The 14,879-nt window shown below is 40.1% G+C and overlaps 1 protein-coding gene across 3 annotated transcripts in view; it reads right to left on the bottom strand.

The window, feature by feature from the left end:
• KIF24 (kinesin family member 24) overlaps window positions 1–14,710 on the bottom strand; it is a 74,530-nt gene extending 59,820 nt beyond the window's left edge. Inside the window, exon 1 of one of the 3 annotated variants that reach the window (XM_012463218.2) lies at window positions 14,561–14,710. The gene's annotated coding sequence lies outside the window, so the exon portion shown is untranslated. Of the gene's footprint in view, window positions 1–14,168; window positions 14,203–14,560 lie in introns of those variants that run through there. The other 2 variants (XM_012463220.2, XM_012463219.3) reach the window with 2 other exon arrangements.
• Between the last annotated feature and the right edge of the window lie 169 nt (window positions 14,711–14,879).

The following is a 14,879-nucleotide window of genomic DNA, read 5'->3' as shown; positions in this document are numbered from 1 at the left end:
ACAAGTAATAATAGTGGTCTTTTGGGTGGGTGAGGGGAAGTAGGTGATAGAGGACGATTATGGGAAGGAAACTACTGTATACTTGTAAATGCTGGTAGTTATTATTACCTTTCCTATGGTCATTTCTATTTCACTGGTGTCTCTATCACCCAGGGCAAGACCTTAAACAATTTGTTTTTTAAAAGTTGAAACTATGTGACTGTATTATTTATTTTAAAAATATATTTCTAAATGAAAAAGTATATGTATTTCTAATTCCACCTCTTTCTCCCTCCCAGCCTCCCCAAATTGACCTGATACAACTGTTTTTTAAGATTTTAGTGGCTTTCTAGCCTTTAAAAAATTGTATATAACACTGTACTCATAACTATATTGCAATCTATGCTTTAATTTAACATAAACATTCTCATATGCTATTCATTACAGCCATAAAAAAATCCATACTATCATAAATATATGCTGACTAGATTAATTTCAGGGAAATGTGACTTCTCTCTAAACTCCTGTGGAGTTTTGGTGATACAACTGACAGGGCATTTATGACATACTCATTTTTTAAAAAATTTACTGCCAGTCTTGTTCCAGAGATAATCTAAGATGGCTCTGCCTTGTACTACTGTGTGAATTATTAAAGACAAAAGCAATATGATCCCACTCAGCCAAGCATTGCTCTAGATAGGTGTGCAACAAATATTTTAAGTGAACAGTATCTGCTTAGATTCTGTTCATTTTAAATATTTAGAAATGGGCAGGGCACAGTGGCTCACACCTGTAATCCCAGCACTTTGGGAGGCTAAGGCCGGTGGATCACTTGAAGTCAGGAATTTGAGAACAGCCTGGCCAACATGGTGAAACCTCGTCTCCACTAAAAATGCAAAAATTAGCCAGGCGTGGTGGCGAGTGCCTGTAATCCCAGCTACTCAGGAGGCTGAGGCAGGAGAATCACTTGAACCCAGTGAGCCGAGATTGTGCCATTGCACTCCAACCTGGGTGACAGAGCAAGACTCCGTCTCAAAAATAAAAAAAAAAAAATTAGAAATGTTCTATTATCGGCTGGGTGTGATGGGTCATGCCTGTAATCTCAGCACTTTGGGAGCCAAGGTGGGTGCATCACGAGGTCAGGAGATGAAGACTATTCTGGCCAACATGATGAAACCCATCTCTACTAAAAATACAAAAATTAGCTGGGTGTGGCAGTGCGTGCCCGTAATCCCAGCTACTCAGGAGGCTGAGGCACAAGAATCGCTTGAACCTGGGAAATGGAGGGTGCAGTGAGCCAAGATCACACCACTGCACTCCAGCCTGGTGATAGAGCAAGACTCCATCTCAAAAAAAAAAAAAAAAAAAAAAAAAAATGTCCACTATCTTACCCAAGGCAACCAAGTGATTAAAAGAGTCCATAACACCTGCTTATGTGGCCATAGAGCCATTTTCTCTGAGTTTCCTAACTCTTTACAAGTCCCGTCATCCAAAGTAATGGAGACATCCTCAGGGCCCTTATGACTTTAAGAAACCGAATATCCACAATGTTGTTACCAACTTCACTACGAACACTTCATATGGTTTAAAGAAACATTTAATATAAAAGGCTAATTCCATTATGTCAGTGGATAGTCCACATTCATACTACTTTGATTATCTAATTAAACTAAAATTTATTGAGTTCTATTTTATGCCAAGCACTATGTTAGATGCTTTATGTAAAAAAATGTTATTTAATATGGTTAAATTAGAACTCTATTTTTAAAAACTCTGTTGAAGTAAACTCCTAAGGTAAAAATAGTGCTTACTGGCTGGGCGCGGTGACTCACGCCTGTAATCCCAGAACTTTGGGAGACTGAGGCAGGCAGATCACTAGGTCAGGAGTTCAAGACCAGTCTGGCCAGCATGGTGAAACCCTGTCTCTATTAAAAATACAAAAATTAGCCAGGGATGGTGCCGCATGCCTGTAATCCTAGCTACTTGGGAGATGGAGGCAGGAGAAGTGTTTGACCCTGGGAGGCGGAGGTTGCAATGAGCTGAGATCGCACCACTGCACTCCAGCCTGGCAATAGAGCAAGACCCCGTCTCAAAAAAAAAAAAAAGTTCTTATTTGCTTATTTACTGGTTGTTGTTTTTAGATTTACAATCTCAATGTAAGTTATAGTAGTACTTGTCATCCGGTTTAGCTTTCTGCTGTCTCAGTTACCCTTAATCAACTAGTTCAAAAATATTAAGTGAAAAATTCCAGAAAGAAACAATTTGTAAGATTTTAAATTGTGCACCATTCTGAGTAGCATGATTAAAATCTCTCACAATCTCTCACAAAACCCCTCCTGGAATGTGAATCATCCCATTGTCCAGCCTATCCACATTGCATAAACCACCCACTCACTAGTCACTTAGTAGCTGGTTTTAGTTACCAGATCAACTGTGGGGTATTGCAATGCTTGTGTTCACATAACCCTTATTTTACTTAAACAATGGCCCCAAACCAAAAGAGTAGTAATGTTGGCAATTCAGATATGCCAAAGAGAAGCTGTGGTACTTCCTTTAAGTGAAAGAGTGAAAGTTCTAGACTTAGTAAGGAAAAAAAACCCTAACCTATAATAGGGGTTGTTACTATCCATGGTTTCAGGCATCCACCAGTGGTCTTGGAATGACTCTTCCTCGAATAAGGGAGGATACTACCATACCCTAAAATCTTAATGTTTTATTCAAATTGTATTACTGGATTTATTTTTCAGTAGTTATGGGAGGATGGGAGCAAAGAATTGCTTTAAGAATTCTTTCTTCAACATGTAGAAGCCTGATTAGAAGATTAGGGAGGAGAACAAACAAATCTAACAAACAAGTTAACAGGATAGGTACATGAATAATGCAGCCTGGGCAACATAGTGAGACCCCTCTCCTAAAAAAAAAAAAAAAGACATGAATAATGAACATATGGGTAACCCTCAACTGTAAGCTGGAAAAGTTACACAGAAAAAGGCTATAACCAGCTGGGCGCAGTGGCTCATGCCTGTAATCCCAGCACTTTGGGAGGCCAAGGCAAGTGGATCACCTGCGGTCAGGAGTTGGAGATCAGCCTGGCCAACATGGTGAAACCCTGTTTCTACTAAAAATACAAAAATTAGCTGGGTGTGGTGGCGGGCATCTGTAATCCCAGCTACTTGGGATGCTAAGGCAGGAGGATTGCTTGAACCCAGGACACTGAGGGTTGCACTGAGCGGGGATCCACTCATTCCAGCCTGGGTGACAAAAATAAAAAAATAAAACTCCTCAAAAAAGAAAGAAAGAAAGAAAGAAAAAGGCTATAACCTACAAATAGCTACAGATCTCCCTTGAGAAGGAGGGGAGCGGGGAGGACCTAAACTAATTTTTCTCTTTCCACAAATTTAAGTATGTTTGAATTCAGGTTGCCAAAATGTTACTGAAATGAACTTTATTTTACCTGTACCCCAGTTTTGCTCTAGATCTCTTTAGACAGGCTTACCAGGATAATGACCCTTCTCCATGTACTTAGCCATATCTGCATTGTTCAAATGTGTGCTTTTATTTTTATTCACTGTTTTCTTTGTAGCTACATATTTTATTGTAAGACCTCCCTCCATCCTTCTTAGAAATAGATTACCTATAATTATTGACATGTCACTAGATTTAGAAGGTAACTAACACTAAAGCATTGGTGTAACATATCATAGACATCCAATAAACATAGGCCCTTAAAACTACCACTGCTACTAAACACATTTTTATTCTGTAGGGAGGGAGATGGAATTGAACAAGGAGCAAAATATCCACATGGTTTCTTTTTTCTATTTTAAGATGTTAAATAAGATCTTTTTTCCCAAATATCTGTCAATAGACTACCAAAGCATTTGTGCAGCAGTAACTAGTAGGGCAGATTTCTAGATTAGAAGGCAAAAAAATCAAGGACTCAGTCAGGCTCTGCTAAGAACCAGATGTGATACATAGTCAAATTATTTAACAATTACGGGTCTCAGTTTCTTCTAGTTTAAAACTGAAATAACTTATACAGGCATTGATCATAAAATTCGATATGTTAACGTACTCTCCATAAGTGTACTGATTAACCATTTGCAGCAGACAAGTTCTGTAATGTACCCACTAAGTGTCTGGAACAAAACAGACACAGTGATCTACCTACAGCATTAAAAACAAAAAACAAAACTATATATGTATACATACTTTTTTTTTTTTTTTAAGAGAAAGGGTCTCACTCTGCTGCCCAGGCTTGAGTATAGTGGCGCAATCAATCATGGCTCACCATACAAGCTCCTGGGCACAAGCAATCCTCCTGTTTCAGTCTCCCAGGCAGCTGGGACTACAGGCTCATGCCACCAAACCTGGCTAATTTTTTTAATTTTGTGTAGAGATGAGGTCTCCCTATGTTGCCCAGGCTGGTCTCAAACTCCTGGGCTCAAGTGATCCTCTTGCTTCAGCCCCAAAGTGTTAGGATCACAGGCATAAGCCACCGTGTCTGGCCCACATTATATTTTTGTAAGATTTTTTAAAAAAGAGTCCTACAGCTAGCCAGGCCAATAGAGATCATCTAATCTGTAGCTGATCTAGCCTATAATATTTGGTCCATGAAGGATTATCTTAATATTTTGCAGTCTGGCTTGCAGAGTATTTAAAACATTTTTTTAATTTGTTGTACTGTTTAAAAAATTAGAAGCAATTAAAAATACCCAGTTCCTGCTTTTCCTGGAAATTAAAAGATATAGTTACATCAGGCCTGTGATTAGATAAGGAAATAGTAGACCAAAATGGAGTAGTGGCTGTCCCCTTTAGAAGGGCATATGCCCTTCTACTAATATACCCCATGGTTCTACCTGCTCCTAGTTTAATACCAACCAACTTTATTCATTTACATTAGGAAACCCAGTGCCCACTGGTAGTCATTCCCCATTCTCCCCAACCCATCTAGCCTTAGACAAACACTAATACTGATCACTTTTTTTTTTTTTTTTAAGAGATGAGGTCTCACTATGTTGCCTAGGCTGGTCTCAAACTCCTGAGCTCAAGTGATCCTCCTGCCTTGGCCTCCCACAGTGCTAGAACTGGCATGAGCCACTGCACCCAGCCTAATAAGTATCACTTTTAAAGAAGTTACTAACAAAGTCACTGGGCCCACTGGATTATTAGAAACTGATACAAGGCCAGGTGCTGTGGCTCATGCCTATAATCCCAGCGATTTGGGAGGCCAAGGCAGTTGGATCCCTTGAGTCCAGGAGTTTGAGACCAGCTTGGGTGACATGGTGAAATTCTGTGCCTACAAAATATACAAAAATTAGCTAGGTGTGGTGATGTTTGCCCTTAGTCCCAGCAACTCGAGAGGCTGATGCTGGCAGGCACTGCTTGAGCCCAGGAGGTAGAGGTTACAGTGAGCCAAGATTGAGCCACTGAACTCCAGCCCAGGCAATAGAGTGAGATTCTGTCCCCAAAAAACAAATTAAAGAAACTGATACAAAACAAAATCAGCATTTTCAATCAATTTTTATTAAAACATTTCTGTACCCCATATTAGGTATAAGGTCACTAAGAACACAAGAAATTCAATATCAGTGAAAGATTAAAGAGTAGGGAACTTATTATTTCAAACTCTAGGGATTCTTCTAACTACAGACACTGATCTCAACAGAAGACAGATGGTACCAGACAACTGCTTAAAACAGCTGCAAAGGAATTAGAATATATGATACTTAATAGAATTCTTTTTTTTTTTTTTTTTTAGAGAAAGAGAGGGAAAAAGGAAGAGAAAGAGAGAGACAGAATGGGGAGGAGGGAGAAGGAAAAGAAAGAGGGAGAGAGAATGGGAATATTGATTTCTTGCCCAGGCTAGAATGCAATTTAGTAATGGGTATTGAAAACCTCTTTTATACTGATAATTATACTTAATGATGTAGTCAGGAAGGAATAAGGGAAGAAGATAACAAACAAACAGCCAACCAATATTTAATTTAAACCTATGAAATGCTATGCGATTACTGAGGAGTGATTTACTTCCAATTATATAGTCACCTTTGGAATAGGTGTGAGGTGGTAATGTATGTTTTGTGTATTTGAAGTGGAGAGTTCTATAAATGTTTATTAAGTTTACTTGTTCCGGGTCTGAGTTCAAGTTCTGAATATGCTTGTTAATTTTCTATCTCGTTGATCTATAGAATCGTTAGCTCTTCTTGTTACATTGATCCTTTTGCCATTATGTAATGTCATTCCTCGCCTCTTTTGATCTTTGTTGCTTTAAAGTCTACTTTATCAGAGGCGAGAATTGCATCTCCTGCTTTTTGTTTATTGGTTTATTTTTACTCTCTGTTTGATTGGTAAATCTTCCTCCTTCTCTCTGAGTCTTTGTGTATTGTTGCATGTAAGATGGGCCCGGATGCAGCATACCGATGGGTTTTGGCTTTTTATCCAATTAAAATATATATAAGTTTAATACCGGCGTTTGATGCTAGCTGGCTGTTTTGCCCATCAGTTGATGTAAATTTTTTATTGTGTTAAAGTTCTTTGCTTTTTGATATATTTTTGGAAAGGCTGATATTGGTTGTTCCTTTATATGTATAGTGCTTCTTTCAGAAGCTCTTGTAAAGCAGGCCTGGTGGTGGTGAACTCTCTAAGTACTTGTTTGTTCGCAAAAGATTTAATTTTTCCTTCACTCATAAAGCTTAGTTTGGCTGGATAGGAAATTCTGGGTTGAAAGTTCTTTTCTTTAAGGATGTTAAATATTGGTCCCCACTCTTTTCTGGCTTGTAGGGTTTCTGCTGAGAGATCTGCTGTAAGTCTGATAGGTTTCCCTTTATGGGTAACCTGACCTTTCTCTCTGGCTGCCCTTAGTATTTTCTCCTTCATTTCAACCCTAATAAATCTGGCGATTATGTGCCTTGGGGTTGGTCTTCTTGAAGAATATCTTTGTGGTGTTCTCTGTATTACCTGGAGTTGAATATTACCCTGCCTTGCCAGGTTGGGAAAATTTTCCTGAATGATATCCTGAAGAGTATTTTCCAACTTGGATTCATTCTCTTCATCACATTCAGGTACACCTATCAAACGTAAATTAGGTCTTTTCACATAGTCCCATATTTCCTGGAGACTTTGCTCATTCCTTTTCATCCTTTTTTCTGCATTCTTGTCTTCTCGTTTCATTTCACTGAGCTGGTCCTCGACTTCTGATATCCTTCCTTCTGCTTGATCAATTCGACTGTTTAAACTTGTGCATGCTTCGCGAAGTTCTCGTGTTGTGTTTTTCAGCTCCATCAATTCACTTATATTCTTCTCTAAATTGTCCATTCTTGTTAACATTTCGTCAAACCTTTTTTCAAGGTTCTTAGTTTCTTTGCATTGGGTTAGAACAAGTTCTTTTAATTCACAGAAGTTTCTTATCACCCACGTTTTGAAACCTGCTTCTGTTATTGGAACACACGTGTAATCTATTAAGCCTTGTTCCGTTACTGATGAGGAATTGCAATCCCCTGTAGAGGGAGAGGCATTCTGATTTTGAGTATTCTCTACCTTTTTACGCTGGTTTCTTCCCTTCATTATATATTTGTCTGTCTGTCGTCTTTATAATTACCGACTTTCTAACTGGGTCTCTGACGTCCAACTTGTTGATTCCCTGCGCCGAAATCTGAGCAATCCACTGAGCCGGCCACAACAGCGGTGTTAAGATTGATGGTGCTTTTCTGCCCGGGAATCTCCGGACTCTGCACCAAGAACTGGCGTGCTAAGGCACCAACAAAACCGCCACGCCGGCCACAAGAGTCGCCCTGGCGACCCGTGGAGCTCTTCCACTGGGAATCTCCTGGTCCGTGAGCAACTAATATTCGTCTGAAAGTGTGGCGTCCTCTCGTTCTTTGCGCTTTCACTGGGAGGTACGTGCCCGAGCTGCTAATCATCAGCCATCTTGGATCTCTCTTCCACTTAATAGAATTCTTAAGGCAAGATGTAGATTTGGGGATATAAATCATGTGAATGATATTCATTTTTTAAAAGTAGTTTTCAAGAAATTGCTTGTTTTTAACTGAAAAAAAAATAGTTTCAAGTTTGTTTATGGTTAAGTAGCTAATGCTTTGTAATTACTACAATTCCCCTCAAGAGCCTCACGATGAGTTAAGTTTTTACATTTGGTGGAAGGTATGAGCAATCACCTAAAAATAAACATAATAAAATTTTAGAACCTAGTTATCTTAAACTAGTGCAAGTATTACTTTCTCTAAATATAGAGGTTTAATTTTGAAAGAATTCTCAGCAACAGGTGGGAACCAACGTTGGGTTTAAATTCGGTGCTTTATTTTTAAAATCTTGGTCTGACCAAACTGCAGGAAGTTGTCATTTGCAGACTTTTGCCACATTGCAGTCATAAAATAAAATTTCAACAAAATATATTTCATGTGTTCAGTCAGAAAAGTAACTGTTACAATCAGTTTTCATAAATTACCAAGATGATAGAGATTCTTGTTGCCACCATGGGACCAGGAATTATTTCCAAAGGAGTGACATCGATAAAGCAAAGAAGGATTAAAACAATAATTTCATTCACTGGAATCAAAATTATTAACACGTAACTAATTGTGCTACCTGAATAATCTTCCAAGATTTTTTGTGATAGATGGCAATTAGCATCATCTCCCTTTTTACAAATAAAGAAACTGAGGCACAGATAATTTATTCAAAACAATGATATAAATCTGTTTTAAAAAGTGATCGGATAGCCATATATTGGCTATGTAATTCTATACCACTAGTTTTAACCAATCAACTCTCACATAAGCAAGTGGCTAACTTAAAAGACTGTAATAGACACAGTACTGCCCCTCATTACTAGTGAAATCTCAATTAGTCTCTTTGGTCTGGATGTTGTGCAATATTAAGCAGGTTACTTCCAGAATCCCAATGTAACTTTAGTTCACTTCGTAGTAAAACAGGTAATCTCATGGCTATGTCTTCAGCAAAAACAGCAGGAATCACTATAAAAATGTCTCCACAGTTGAGCATCTGAACTTGTCAACAACAGAACTCATTATACCTCCTCACAAAAACTACCCCTCCACTTCTGTCTTCTTTGGAAGGGGAGTGAAAATACCATTCATGTAGTCACTCAGAGCTGAACTAGGAAGCAATCCTAGAGGCCTTCTCCTTTAATCCCAAATCTAATCAACAGAACCAGCCAATTTAATCTCCCAAATATTTGCCAAATTTCCCCTCTCCTATCCTCATTCCTACCACCACTGCTCTGGCAATTCTGCCTCAGTATCTCTCACCAATACATTACACATCTCAGACCTGTTCTCCTGGTCTCCCATTTAGCCCCCCACCAAACCATCTTCCAGACTGGAGAGCCAGATCACTCTTTTGAAAGAAGTTATAACAATGCTGCTCCCTTACTAAAAATCCTTCAAAAAAAAAAAGAAAAGAAAAAAAACCCTTCAATGGCATCTTATCACCTACACACAGTACAAAGTCCAAACTTCTTAGCATGTCCCATAAAGCCTTCTATAATCTAGCCCCTTCTTCGCTTTCCAGTTTAGTCGACTTTTTAGACCATTTTATTTCTCTGTGGATTTATTCACGTTATGCTCTTAAACAGCCTCCTCCACTATCATCAAACTTTACTTTACCTGTCTATCTTCTACTGATTATAACAACAAATGAGGTCTTTTCTGGTCTACCCCAATGTGATCAGATGTCCCTTCCGTGTCTATATCATACCTTTGGCATATCTCTATTATTAGAGTTAATTATATTAATAATTATTACAACATAATTATTTGACTATTTCCCCTAATAGAATATAATCTCTTTGTGGTCAAGGAATGTGTCTTACCTAGGCGGAGTGGCTCACACCTGTAATCCCAGCACTTTGGGAGACTGAGGCAGAAAGATCAATTGAGCCCAGGAGTTCAAGACCAGCCTGGACAACATATGGAGACCCTATCTCTATAAATAAGTAAATAAAAATTAATTGGGTGTGCTGGCACACACTTGTGGTCCCAGCGACTTGGGAGACTGAGGTGGGAGGCTCACTTGAGCCCAGGAGGTTGAGGCTGCAGTGAACCAAAATCACACCACTGTACTGCACTCCAGCCTGGGTGACAGGGTGAGACTTCGTCTCAAAAACAAGAAACAAAAAAACAAATTTTGTTAAATAAATAAATAAATAAATAAACAAAAAAAACCCCCAGCATTGTGTCTTATTAGTCTTTTTACACGCAGGTTCTAAAACAGTGCTTGGGGCAGGGCACAGTGTCTCACGCCTGTAATCCCAGAACTTTGGGAAGTTGAGGTGGGCAGATCACTTGAGGCCAAAAATTCAAGACCAGCCTGGTCAACATAGTGAAACCCCATCTCCACAAAAAATACAAAAATTGCACACTTTGTAATCCCAGCTACTCAGGAGGCTGAGACATGAGAATCGCTGGAACCTGGGAGGTGGAGGTTGCAATGAGCCGAGATTGCGCCACTGCACTCCAACCTGGGCAACAGAGCAAGATTCTATCTCAGAAAAATAAAAATAAAAATAAGTAAAACCATGATTGGAAATAATACTCAATAATTGTTTAATGAATAAATATCCCTATATTAAAACTCTATAAAAGCATTTGATATCACCTGTGGTAATGGGTAGCAGAAACTATTTATCAGAGTAATTTGATTACTCAGGACAATTCTGGCAGAATTGGTGGTGCCCTGAGTCACAGCTCCTGGGCAACAAAATGAAGCAAGTTTGTATTACTCAGATGAATTGATATGGACACAGATATGGTCACAGTTCCACAGAAACCTTTATCCAGTCTTCAAGAATATTTTTTGAGAGACTTTTATGAGATAGGCCCTATTTTATGCACTGAATATAACTGAACAAAACAGACAAGGTTAGCCAGGCGCAGTGGCTCATGATTGTCATTCCAACACTTTAGGAGGCTGAGGGAGGATTGCTTGAGCCCAGGAGTTTGAGATGGCCTGGGCAACATAGTGAGACCTCATCTTTACAAATAAACAAAATTAGCTGGGCAAGCAATCCTCCCATCTCAGCCCCTCAAGAAGCCTGTGGTCCCAGCTAATTGAGGGGCTGAGGTGGGAGGATTGCTTGGGCCTGGGAGTCTGAGGCTGCAATGAGCCATGATCACGTCACTGCAGTTCAGTCTGGACAACAGGGTGACAGAGCAAGAACCTGTCTCAAAAAAAAAAAAAAAAAAATCCAAAAAACAGATAAGGTCACTGCCCTCATGCACTATTATTTTAGTGGAAGGAGATAATAATCAAATAAGCAGAGTCGTTTTAGATGATGATAATTGCTATAGAAGAATGAAGCAGGGTGCAGCGTGTACTTTACATTGAATGATCAGAGAAAGCTTCATTCAGAAGGGAACGTTTGAGGTGAAACCTGAAACAGCATGGAGTTACTTATGTAAAAATCAGGAGGAAGAGAGTTCCACATGAGCACATTAGCTCAAAGGTGGAAATAAGCACAGCATAATCAAGCCATCAAACATGGACAGGTTGGATGGCATAGCAGGTAAGAAGAATAGTATGAGAAGAGGACAGAAAGGTAGGGGCCAGATTATGTAGGATATACTGGGCCACATAAAAGTGTCTGAATTTTACTTTTAAGTGAAGTAGGAAGTTATTAGAGGATTTTAAGTGGGGAAAGTATATGATATGATACATGTCTTTAAAGTTCACTCTGTCAGTTCTGTGAGGAATGGATCATAGGAGGCAGGCAAAAGTGGAATGAGGGAGATCATTTAGGAAGCTACTGCATTGAATCGAAAAAAAAATGCTGCTGACTTGGAAAAAATGTTTCCTTTCATAAGAGTTAATTGGAATAATGTAAATTCACTGCTAACTTCAGTGTCTGATAAACACTCAACAATATACTATTATTATTAGTTTGTACCGATAGAAAACTCTTCTTATTCAACACGATGTGAACATCAAAACCCTTAAGACATAGCTTGGGAAGTATACAATGACCACACACTCAAAGTTTAAGAAGTAGAACTCTATTATTTATTTAACAAAATTTGTTGAGGATCTATACTGTTCAAATTATAAACTGGTTTGCTGAGCCAGCATGGGGGAACTGGATTAATAGATCAGTCATCATAAAATAATAGATCTGGTAGGGATCTAGAAGAGTTCAGCCTCTCACTTTACAAACAACAAAATAGCAGCCCAGAGAAAGACGCTGTGGTTTCTCCTAAACTAAAAAGTGAGAAAATCATACCCTAGGTTGCCCCAAGGACACACTCTGAATAGCTAAAGATTTTCATTAACAATATAAAACCAGCTGGGCACAGTGGCTCATGCCTGTAATCCCAGCACTTTCGGAGGCTGAGGCGGGTGGATCACAAAGTCAGGAGTTCAAGACCAACCTGACCAAGACAGTGAAACCCCGTCTTTACTAAAAATACAAAAATTAGCCGGGTGTGGTGGCAGGCGTCTGTAATTCCAGATACCCCGGGCGCTGAAGCAGGAGAATCACTTGAACCTGGGAGGCAGAGGTTGCAGTGAGCCGATATCGCCCATTGCACTCCAGCCTGGGCGACAGAATAAGACTCTGTCTTGAAAAACAAACAAACAAAACACCATAAAACCAAAAGTTTTAAATAAAATGCTATCTCAGTAGTAAATTAATGTGCTATACTAAGAAAAATGTAATATGTAGGCCGGGCGCGGTGGCTCAAGCCTGTAATCCCAGCACTTTGGGAGGCCAAGGCGGGTGGATCACGAGGTCAAGAGATCGAGATCATCCTGGTAAACATGGTGAAACCCCGTCTCTACTAATACAAAAAATTAGCTGGGCATGGTGGCGCGTGCCTGTAATCGCAGCTACTCAGGAGGCTGAGGCAGGAGAATTGCCTGAACCCAGGAGGCGGAGGTTGTGGTGAGCCGAGATCACGCCATTGCACTCCAGCCTGGGTAATAAGAGCGAAACTCCGTCTCAAAAAAAAAAAAAAGAAAAAGAAAAATGTAATATGTATATAAAGCCCTTGATACAGTGTTTCGTACAGGGTAAACGCTCAATAAATGGGAACTACTACTTTCAGCTGCTTTAAAAAAGTCTCTATGGTCTTTGGAAGGCTGACAGCGTGTGGTCCACCTGACATCAACTACTTGACTTAATAGTAGAGCCACGGGAATTTTAATCTAATTCAATTCTTTGATTTTCCAGATGGAAAAAGTGAGGTTTAAAGGGGCTAAATTCAGGAGTTCAAGGCTGTGGTGAGCTATGCTCATGCTACTGCACTACAGCCTGGGTGACAGAGCAAGACCCTGTCTCTAAAAAATAAATAATAAATAATAACAATAATAAAGGAACAAAATGACTTGCAAAGCCACCCACAGTGAATTAGTTAGAGACAGAGCCAAAGCCAAACCCTAAATCTCCAGTCTGGTTTCCACTATATGTCACAGATCTGCAGTTTAGCTATAAGGTAGTGTTTCAAACTTTTATAAAATGGTAACAAGAACATAGCTGCTGTACTGAACTTTCTCACTCCTTTTATTAAAACTGCCAGTGAGCTATGAATTTGATATATGGAAGAATCACACCAACAATCAGGCTCTGAATATATAATCCATGAGTTAACAAAGAAAAAGTTTTAGAAACGCAATTCTATCATGGACACCTGATGAATAGATGGGCACCTGAGCAGCTGTTATATGCGCCTAAATAGACTACAAAGCTTCTCTACTTGTAGAATATAAATACAAAGAAGATGCTTTAAAACATTTTCCAAAGCACATTTAAAATGTTATAGCTGCCGGTCACTAAGAAGCTAAAGTGAGATAAACTCTCTTGGCATACAGCAACAGAATGGTTTGTTTTAAGCAAAGACTAAAAGGAGTCTAATAAAATTATTGGGAAACCAAGGCTAAAAGTCACAAATGCAGGAAAAGTAGCAACCAATCCAAAAAAGTTTAGCCTTTCACAAAGAGTAGAAAGGCCAACTGTGGACGGTGGACTTTTAGGTCCTTTTGCATATAAAATTAGGGTGCTCTCCCCCTACCCTTGAAATTAAAAAATCGTCTCTGAAGGGGAGAGACAACGAGACAGGGCATGAAGAGGAATCGAGTCTGTTTCTTGTAAATTAAATTCAACTCGACAAATACTTCCTGAAAACCTACTATGTGCAAGACGTGAACGATGCTTGCCTTACCTCAAAGCCTTCAAAATTGTATGAGATAAAGGAAGAGAATGGGCTTCCCAGAAGTACACAATCCAAGGCCGAATAGAAGCGCCCTTAGAGAGGTGCCGGTCAGGGTTATGAGTTCAAAAGCAAGAGGACTCTGGGACTCAAGAATTTCGAGTCTTCCAAAGTGAGAGAAGTGGCGTTCAAGATGAATGCTGAAGAAAAGACAGAGATATGGGGCTGAAAGGTAGGAAAGTAGGTGAACTTTCGTAAGAACCAAGAGAGGCCAACTCCCGGTTCCCTCACAACTGCGTTTCCTCCCGCGCTCAGCGGACTTCACGCGCACCCCTAGTCCGCGGGCCGGCGCCACGGCTCCGGACTAGGCCTGCCCCTCCTCTATTCTCTCCGCCCTTTCTCACCTCGGTCCACACTCTTCGGTCGGCCCTGTCTGAGAATGCCGTCGGGAGTGAGCCCCAAGGCCCGCAACCTAAGAGGTCTGTCCCCAAGCGAGCCAACAGCGGCGGCCAGGCCGCATCTCCATGGCAACGCCGCCAAGCACCAGTTCGAACGCCCGCGCTAGGGCCTGCGCGTCGGCAGTTCCGAACCACCCACCAATGGGCATCCAAAGAATCGGTTGGCGTTCGCGGACTCTTCCTCTAAAAGACCAATCAGAGGTCCTAAGAAACAGTAGGCGTAACTCTCAATTTCCGATCTTCGGCCAATCGTTCCACTTGAGTG

The sequence above is a fragment of the Aotus nancymaae genome, unplaced genomic scaffold (assembly GCF_030222135.1).
Source record: "Aotus nancymaae isolate 86718 unplaced genomic scaffold, 86718_ANA_hifiasm-v0.15.2.pri h1tg000003l, whole genome shotgun sequence".
Classification (NCBI taxonomy): domain Eukaryota; kingdom Metazoa; phylum Chordata; class Mammalia; order Primates; family Aotidae; genus Aotus; species Aotus nancymaae.
Note: the sequence above shows the minus strand (reverse complement) of the source record. Positions and strands in the feature narration are given on the sequence as shown.